The sequence below is a fragment of the Triticum urartu genome, chromosome 3A (genome assembly GCF_056163025.1).
Source record: "Triticum urartu cultivar PI428250 chromosome 3A, HENAU_Tu73, whole genome shotgun sequence".
NCBI classification, from domain to species: Eukaryota; Viridiplantae; Streptophyta; class Magnoliopsida; order Poales; family Poaceae; genus Triticum; species Triticum urartu.
In genome coordinates this window covers 7,910,751-7,921,321 of record NC_141875.1, presented here as the reverse complement: position 1 = coordinate 7,921,321, position 10,571 = coordinate 7,910,751, and positions in this window count along the sequence as shown.

The following is a 10,571-nucleotide window of genomic DNA, read 5'->3' as shown; positions in this document are numbered from 1 at the left end:
TTAAAAAATCAGGCTCGCAAGGTCTGGTCCTAAAATTGGATTACGAGAAGGCGTATGATAGGGTTAGCTGGGAATTCCTGTTTGATATGCTCCATTCGAGAGGGTTCGGCCCCAAATGGATTGCTTGGATTAAGAGCACGCTTGTCAATAACACATTCAGCGTGAGGATTAATGACACTACTGGCCCATACTTTGTAGGTGGGAAAGGACTCAAACAGGGGGATCCACACTCCCCTCTGCTGTTTAATCTTGTTGCTGATGTTTTTACAAAGATGCTCAAGAAAGCTGCTTCTCAATTTTGATTTCTGGGCTTTTGCCCCATGTTATCCCAGGAGGTGTGGTTAGTCTGCAATATGCGGATGACACCATACTCTTCCTGGAAAAATCCACTCAGAAAGCTAGGAATTTTAAGTGGCTTCTGTCATGCTTTGAAAACCTATCTGGTATGAAAATTAACTTCCACAAAAGTGATCTTATGACTATAAATATAGAGGACACAGTTGCTAGTGAATTTGCTCAAATCTTCTGCTGTAAAAAAGGTTCTTTTCCTATTAAGTATTTGGGAGTGCCTCTGCACTATGACAAGTTGAAAAAAGAAGATCTCCAACCTGTCATTGACAGGATCATTAAAGGGATTTCTGGCTGGCTGGGGAGATATCTTACTTACAAAGGAAAAATTATACTGCTTTGTGCTTGCATTATTAGCATTCCTGCCTACCTAATGTCTGTGATCAAATTCCCTAAGTGGGCTATTAATGCCATCAACTCACAAATGGCTCACTTCTTTTGGGGGAATGTGGGTGATCAACATAAATACCACTTGGCTAACTGGGGTTTGATTACCAGGAAGAAGGAATTTGGAGGTTTAGGGGTTCCCAATATCAAAGAGTATAATATGGCTATGTTCGCTTCTTGGGGTAAAAGATTTTTTACCAACCCTGACTCTGATTGGGCTAAACTTCTTCTCTACAAATATAGAGTTAATTCTCCAAATCTCCTCTGGGCTAAAAGTGAAGGGGGCTCTACCTTTTGGAAGAGCATTACTTGGGCTCTGGCTGCTGCAAAAACCTTTTATAGGTGGAAGCTGGGTGATGGTAAACTCATTAGTTTTTGGCATGATGTGTGGGTGGGGGATTGTTCCCTTAAAGTGCAATTTTGGGACTTGTTCAATATCTGCAATCAAGTGGATTGTACTGTACCTCAAGTGTGGGATGGTACATTTAGGAGATGTGTTGACAGATCTGGGATGATTCTGTGGAACCATCTTGTCTGTTTGATTAAACATTACCCTCTACTAGATGATCTGGACACCCCCATTTGGGGATTAGAAACTAATGGGGCCCTTTCAGTTAAATCTTTTTACAAACAGATCAACTTTGGGGGTGTGTTTTCTAATGTTAGTACTAAAATGTGGAAGATTCTCTATCCACAAAACATTCATATTTTCTTGTGGCTTTCTATCCACAACAAAATACTGACTAGAGATAATCTTGCAAAAAGAAGGGAAGTGGATGATCCTTCCTGCTTGTTCTGCTCTGAACCTGAAACTGTTCAACATCTGATGTTTGATTGTGTGGTGGCCCAACATGTTTGGGGCTTTGTTGCGGAAATCTTCAAAATTGATAACCTATCTTATTTTGATAAAGTTGTGGCCTTCTGGCATATGCATAAAGTTAAAGCTGTTCTGAATCTGGTTACATCTGCTGCCTTATGGAGCTTGTGGAGACTAAGAAATGAATTCTGTTTTCAGGGGCGCAAGTGGATGAATGTGAATTGCATTCTTGCAAAACTAAGCTGTTATTTGCACCAATGGAAGGTTCTCCGCGACAATGGGCAAGCAGACCTGCTACAACGATGCATCTTGCTGCTGGACAAGCGACGTGGGGAACTCCTCCGGATTGCCTGGAGATGAGACTTGGGGAGACCAACTGATCAGGGGCATTCGGAAAAGGAAAAAAGCGACAGCTGATCTTCTTTTGATGTCCTATTTTGTGTTGGTTCCCTTCTGAAACTCAGTCTAAAACTTCCGTAGCTTGCGTCCTGGACTTTGTTCGTAGTCTTTCTAGCTGTATGCGTTTTACTTTGAGCATGATGCTCTGGATGATCGTCGTTCCTGATCGTGTAATCTGTGAACTGTTTTCGTGCTCTGCTTCAATAAAATGGGGCAGGGGGGGGGGGGCGACCCCCTTTCGTTCAAAAAAACCGTCCAGTTCCGGTCACTTTCAATCAAGCAGCAAATATCTGCATAAATGATGGCACGTATGAACCACAACACACAGCAGAAACCTCAGCTTCAGCCTTCAGCCACATAAATTGGGTCTTAAAAATTGGAAAACAAACTTAACAAAAACGAACCATCACAGAAACAACAAGCCGAAAGAGTTTAACATCCTACACATAGGGGGGCCCTGTGGGGGGGGGGGAAGCAATGCCATCAGAGCGTCGCACCGGGCCTTCATACATGCGGGGTGGTGTGGTGGCATGTCTGAAGAGGCGGCACGCGTCTCCGAGGTGTGGCCCCTCTCACGGACGGCGCAGCCACCGGCACCTGGAGGAGGGAAACAGAAGCGTCAGGTCTACACGGAGGGGATCTTGCTGTGGGTTTGGCCCGGATGTTGCTCCCAAGTGTTCCTATGGACTGACCTAACACAACTGGGTGGAGAGGTCCACTGGTCAAAGCCCGTCCGTGGAAAGTCAAAGGGCTAGATCTCGTGGTCAAACGCTACAGGGTTAGGCGGGCGGGGGCCCTGAGGGGTAGCAATGCCACCGGAGCGTCGCACCGGGCCCTCATAAATGTCGTACCGTGTGGTGGCATGTCTGAAGAGGCGACACGCGTCTCCGGGGTGCGCCCCCTAACGGACGGCGATGACACAGTAGTAGACGTTCTACGGTAACGGTGCGGCGTGAATCTATATCTATACCTTTACTAATAAAAGGATTATCACTTCTTCCTCCCTAATTTTAGTCTGTTTTCAGTCTGTCCTCCAAAAGTTTCGTACGTCAATTGAATTGATCGATTTGAACCCAATCAGATCGAGAGAAGCTACCTGTTGGGCTTTATCGTCCATTTGCGCACGACCCAACTAAACCAATTTGATGCTGCCCATCCAGTCCAGCCTATCGATCCATTGTGTTAATTTTTTTTGAAATTCTTCTGTAACTAATAGTCCCACCCTGCTATATTACATCGAATCCTAGCAACTTATATACGTTCTCCAGTCACAAGAATCAAACTGCCAAGGCAAAACAAACATGGAGATCTACCTCATATAGGCATCACCAATCGAAAAATATCTCCGAGGAATAAGAGCGGAGCAGCCTATTGAAGATGGCCCGATCGGTGGGACGAGGTAGCAGGCCGGCTGGAGGGAGACGAGCGGATCTAGGTGGCGGGCGGCCGGATCGAAGAAGGGGACGGCAAGGATGGAGTTAGGGCAGAGCTCGAGGTGCCGGCGGAGGATCACGTTGCAGCTGTGGAAGGCCATGACGGCTTGCGGGGGCGGCTTCGGCCGGGGGAAGGGGGGGCTAATGGATGAGAGGGGGTTAGATGGGCCGTGGGGAGCAGCCCGGGATGGTTGTGCGCTGCTCATGTCTCTTTTTTTTTTCCATTTAAGCAAATAAATGGCTAACAAAAACAATGAAACCTTTTATCTGATTTGTTGGGGCTATAATAAGATCTAATGGAAGAGAAATCTATGGAGATTACGGCTCTGCCGGCGATGCGTGAAACTTGCAAGGTTCGCTTCACGATGGGTACAGAGATGGACAAGCTCTCATGGAGGAGAAATCTTGGAAGATTACGGCTCTGCGAGCGACACGTGAAACTTTGCAAGATAACATACAACATGTCAGTGTGCATGTATGACGACTGGTAAATCACACGGACGTGTTAGCATGCACACATGTGTTTGTTCTCAGAACCTATATGCACACGTTATCGGATTAGCTACTAGATATTTTTGTCATAAGGCTGGATTTGGCTCTGCTTGTCTCCCTCACGAACTCACACTGACTGATTACCAAGACATAAAAACTGGAAGACTAATATATATACATAGGTTAGGACACACACGGCAAAAACATATAGCCTATGCGTCCAACAAAATAAAATGTCTTTAGGCAGTGTTGACCCCAACAAACGAGAACACTGACGTTTATATGTCAGTTGATCTTAATGAAGCTATTAGATGGGCCGTGGGGAGCAGCCCGGGATGGTTGTGCGCTGCTCATGTCTCTTTTTTTTTTCCATTTAAGCAAATAAATGGCTAACAAAAACAATGAAACCTTTTATCTGATTTGTTGGGGCTATAATAAGATCTAATGGAAGAGAAATCTATCGAGATTACGGCTCTGCCGGCGATGCGTGAAACTTGCAAGGTTCGCTTCACGATGGGTACAGAGATGGACAAGCTCTCATGGAGGAGAAATCTTGGAAGATTACGGCTCTGCGAGCGACACGTGAAACTTTGCAAGATAACATACAACATGTCAGTGTGCATGTATGACGACTGGTAAATCACACGGACGTGTTAGCATGCACACATGTGTTTGTTCTCAGAACCTATATGCACACGTTATCGGATTAGCTACTAGATATTTTTGTCATAAGGCTGGATTTGGCTCTGCTTGTCTCCCTCACGAACTCACACTGACTGATTACCAAGACATAAAAACTGGAAGACTAATATATATACATAGGTTAGGACACACACGGCAAAAACATATAGCCTATGCGTCCAACAAAATAAAATGTCTTTAGGCAGTGTTGACCCCAACAAACGAGAACACTGACGTTTATATGTCAGTTGATCTTAATGAAGCTATTAGATGGGCCGTGGGGAGCAGCCCGGGATGGTTGTGCGCTGCTCATGTCTCTTTTTTTTTTCCATTTAAGCAAATAAATGGCTAACAAAAACAATGAAACCTTTTATCTGATTTGTTGGGGCTATAATAAGATCTAATGGAAGAGAAATCTATCGAGATTACGGCTCTGCCGGCGATGCGTGAAACTTGCAAGGTTCGCTTCACGATGGGTACAGAGATGGACAAGCTCTCATGGAGGAGAAATCTTGGAAGATTACGGCTCTGCGAGCGACACGTGAAACTTTGCAAGATAACATACAACATGTCAGTGTGCATGTATGACGACTGGTAAATCACACGGACGTGTTAGCATGCACACATGTGTTTGTTCTCAGAACCTATATGCACACGTTATCGGATTAGCTACTAGATATTTTTGTCATAAGGCTGGATTTGGCTCTGCTTGTCTCCCTCACGAACTCACACTGACTGATTACCAAGACATAAAAACTGGAAGACTAATATATATACATAGGTTAGGACACACACGGCAAAAACATATAGCCTATGCGTCCAACAAAATAAAATGTCTTTAGGCAGTGTTGACCCCAACAAACGAGAACACTGACGTTTATATGTCAGTTGATCTTAATGAAGCTATTAATCTAGATCAGAAAAAGGAAGTCATGCCTAACGTCCCTAAAGATGGACATATTGGAGGTGGTATGGAGGAACTTGGCAACAACATGATACACCCTTTTGACCCAAACATTGATGCTATGGAGGAACAACAACAACTGCATCCAGGTAAAATTACCTTGAAAGTATTGCATACTCAACATTTTTATTGTCTATAAGACACTGCAATTAATAATCTGGTGTGGTATTTTTTCACTTGGCATCGACGATCTGATCTAGAACGTTATACTGAGTCAGACGAAAAATGTGGTGTGTAAACATCAAACTTATCCTCTATCTGGCCAACCTAATCGGAATTATTGGTATTTTCTCTCGTTGCAACGCACGAGCCCTTGTGCTAGTATTATTAAATACTCGAAGTGCGATAAAATCATGAGTTTTTTACACGATGTGGGCACATGTGCTATAGGACTGATGGTAATTTTTCATAATTTTTGGTGATGGAGACGTATCTGAACACTTCCCTCTACGCGGATTGCTCTTCGCGTGTCTACGACTGTGGCCGGTGGTCTCCGGGGCTAGCATGCCGCCAAATCTTGCGTAGGCGGCCTCTCACAAGTCTGGAAGTGTTGTGGCGGTTGCAAACGCCCGACACGCGTCTCCAGGGTGTGCCCCCCCTCACTGACGGCGCCGCCGTCGGCAACTGAAGGGGGAAACGGCCGCATCGGGTATACACGGAGGTGATCTTGCTGTGGGTTTGGCCCAGATACTGCTCCCAAGTGTTCCTACGAGCTGACCTAACACAACCGGGTGGAAAGATCCACTGCTCAAAGCCCGTCTGGCGAAAGTCAAAGGGCTAGATCTTGTGGTCAAACGCTACATGGTTAGGCGATGCAGGGGCCCTTGGGGGGCAACTATGCCACCGGAGCGTCGCACTCATATGTGCCGTACGGTGTGGTGGCATATCTGAAGAAGCGGCACACGTCTCCGGGGTGTGGCCCCCCTCACGGACGGCGCCGCTGCGGCACCTGGAGGGGGGAAACGGTTGAGTCGGGTCTACACGGAAGGGATCTTGCTGTGGTTTTGGCCCGGATGATGCTCCATAGTGTTCCTATGGTCTGACATAACACAACCCGGGTGGAGAGGTCCACTGGTCAAAACCCGTCCGGCGAAAGTCAATGGGCTAGATCTCGTGGTCAAACACTACAGGGTTAGGCGGCGCGGGGGCCCTCGTGAGGTAGCAATGCCACCGGAGCGTCGTACTGGGCCCTCATACATGTCGTACGGTGTGGTGGCATGTCTGAAGAGGCGGCACGCGTCTCCGGGGTGTGGCCCCCCTCACGGACGGCGCCGGCTCCGGGGTGTGGCCCCCCTCACGTCGCCGGCATCTGTAGGGGGATGGCCGTGTCGGGTCTACACAGATGCAGACGGCAAATAAAAAACACCGGCATCCATCATGGAAAACGGACAATTACTCTGAAACCTTTAGTGCCCAGAAACCGGATAGGTGCCCGGGCACCGAAAGTTTCAGAGTAATCGTCCGTTTTCCTAACGAAAGTCTAATGAATACCGAAGCTTGCTTCATATGGATTAGCCAAGAATTTAAAATAGTCATATTGCTCTTCCTTGGCGGTGTGGGACTATTGTTTGCAGTTTTTGAGATTCTATCTATGCTGACGGCAAAGCCGTCGGCATAGGTTGCCAAGTGGCATCGTCACCTATGCCGGCAGCTAGGCCGTCGGCATAGATCGCCTTATCCACTCGGGGGCGAGCCACCACGGCCACTTATTCTCCTCATCCCCCGCGCCGCTGCACACAGGCCTCCACCCGCGCCGCTCCCCGCCGCCCGCTACCGCCACTCCACCGGCGCCATTCCCCTTCCCTCGCCCCTCCTCGCCTCCACCCCAACCCTCTCCGCCCCTTCTCATGCCGCCGTCGTCGCCACCTCAACTCCGCGCCGCCGCGGCCACCACTCGCCCCCACCCACGTGCGTCGTCGCCGCCCATTCCACCTCGTCCCCTACCGTCGCCGTTGCCCCGCCCCACCACCATCCCACCCCCCGTCACCCCGTCCGCCCTGCAGACGCCCCGACCCCGTCCACGTCGCCGACGTCGCCTCGACCCCACCCCTCCCTCTCCTGCTCGGGCCTCTGTCGGCCTTCGCCACGCCGCCCCGGGCTCGGAGACCCTCTCCGACGACGGCCTGCAGTCGCCCCGACCCCGTCCACGTCGTCGACGACGCCCCGACCCCGCCCCTTCCGCTGCTGCTTGGGCGAGGTGAGCCTTCTTTTTTTCATTTTCTTTTATTTATTAGATGAATGACACTGTTAGATGCATGAATGGATATTAGATGCATATGCTAGATAGATGGATATTTTTTTGTGTAGTTTTATTAGGTTTTTAGATACATAGTAGATAGTTTTTATTAAGTTTGTCAATGGATGTTAGTCAAGTTAACAAATGTTTTAGACACTTAGTTTCTAAAATATATATGAATAGATGTTGGTTAAGTTTGTGATAGATGGATGGATATTGGTCAAGTTATTATTTGGTCAAGTTAGTGTTAGGTCATGTTGATTCATAAGTAGCAATTCGAGGCACTTATTTTCTAAAATAGATAATGAAGCTTTTTTTGCAATTTGACACATTGTTTCATGTTGATGCATAATGTTGTGCCAATGCTTAATGTGAGGTGATGACCCAATTTTTTTTGACTCGGTGGAATTAACAGGATTTGTGGTGTTCCATCTTTGTGGAGTGATCGTCGACGTTGGAGGTGTTGGTCCACGATCGTCCCTCCTTTCATCGACTACATCCTCTACATCAGAGGGTGAGCAACAATTCCATGACTTCATCCGCTTTTTTTCCATGTCACTAGATTTCATTTTCACATCAAGCCACGTAACCTAGGCGTCTCCCGTCCGAAAGGGTAGCATCGATAAATATGCATTCAATTGCATATTTATCACCGCACCTCTTTCAGATTGTCCAACTTTTTCCACTGACAGCCCGAGGATGTGTAGATTGGGTACATTGTTCATGCTCTACCCCATTCCGAGACAGGATTTTGGCGGCGCCTCCCCATTGTTCTCCGGGTGCACATTATCCCGGCATTTTGCCGAGACATGTATTTGGAGAACAGCGGGGAGGTGCTGCCGAAATTTTGTCTTGGAATGGGGTAGAGCATGGACAACGTACTCAATCTACACATTCTCGAGTGGGATTAGGACCCATCTCTACCTATTAGACATGTAGGTGGATTAAACGTCGTTTCTCGTCAACCCTGTAAAAAATAAAATATTGATGTGAGTAATTTAAATGAATCCTTAATTTTTTTGTGTGGCTTCCAATAAAGCAGAGATGGCAGATAATCAGTGGATGTATAGTGGGTTCTTCCATCGGAATCAAGTAACAACAGAGTGGGTCGAGAAAACTGATGTGTTTTTGAAAGAGAAATTGCGTAGTCCAATGAGGATTGTGCCAGAATGCCCCTGTGCCAATTGTAAGAGACGTATGCGCAGAGATAAGAGTGAGATGACTAAGCACCTTCGCACGCATGAATTTATGCCAAACTTTCATATGCCGATAAAGTTTGCCCAACCGGACCGTGGTAGAGAGGAGGTGATATGACAATGTGTCGCTCGTTATGAGGATGATGGGGTTAGAGACATGCTAGATGATGTCTTTGCTGCACAGCCGACACCTCCGTCACATTCAGCGAATGAACCGGAGGAGCCGGAGGAAACCGCAAAGGCCTTTCTGGATATCTTGGCCTCGTTAAAGAAACCTCTTTATGAGGGTGCCAAGCTCTCTGTGCTGGATGCCATCTCGCAACTGATGGCAGTCAAGGCCGAGTACTGCTGTAGCCGAGGTTGCTTCGAAGCATTTCTGGGAGTATGGGCTAACAGCCTCCCTGAGGGCCATGAACTGCCGAAAACCATGTACGCTACAAAGAAAATCATGAAGGCGCTCTCCATGGATTATGAGAAAATACATGTTTGTCCAAAGAATTGCCTTTTGTTTAGGCATGAGTATGCGAATGACAACTACTGTAGGAAGTGTGGTTCCTCTCGGTATATTGAGGTGGTCGATGGTAGGGTCAGAAGCAGCAGCTAGAAATCCCTATGAAGGTTGTTCAGTATCTTGATTTTATAAAAAGACTGCAGCGCCTTTTCATCACCGAGGAGTCTGCCAAAATGATTAAGTGGCACAAGGAAGGGAAAAGGTACTATCCAAATAAAATTGTACATCCATTAGAAGGTGAAGCATGGAAGTCATTCGATATAGAATACCCGGAGGAAGCAGCCGAGGCTAGGAATGTAAGAATTGCTATATCATGTGATGGGTTCAATCCATATTGCATGTCGTCTAATCCATACAGCCGCTGGCCCGTGTTTGTTATTCCGCTCAATCTCCCTCCCGGCGCCATAATGCAATGCAAGACCATGTTCCTGTCGCTTATAATTTCGGGGCCTGAATATCCGCTGAAGAATTTGAGTGTGTTTATGCAGCCATTGGTGGATGATTTGCACCATTCTTCGTACTTCCCGAGGTTGACATACGACCGGCATCTGCAGAAAAATTTCTTGATGAAAGTTTGGCTACAGTATTACATGCATGACTTTCCCGGCTATGCCCTATTCCGCGGATGGTGTACAAGTGGGAAGATGCCTTGCCTAGTGTGCATGCAGGCTTGCGTTTCATTTGGCTGAAGAAGGGTGGCAAGTATGTTGCCTTTGACCTGCATCGACAGTTCCTCCCTCCAGACCGTCGTGATAGGGAAGACAAGAAGAACTTCACAAAAGGCATAGTCGTCCATGAAGTAAACAAGATTCCAACGTTTTCTGGTGCGGATGTGCTTGCTCAGCTGAAAGCTCTTAATTCTACCGGCGAAGGGAAAGGCAAAGCCAAAGCCAACGCCACAGGCGAAGACGGGGGCGAGGGCGAGGGCAAAGGAAAAGGGAAAGGAAAAAATGTTTTGAGGTAGATTACAATAGTATGCTTAATCTGCTCTTCTGTTATTAATGTTCTTTTATGTATGCTTAATGTGCTCTTATGTTATTAATGTTCTTTTCTATATGCTTGTTTATTTGATATCCTTACTAGTTGTGTATTCTCTTGTCAATGCAG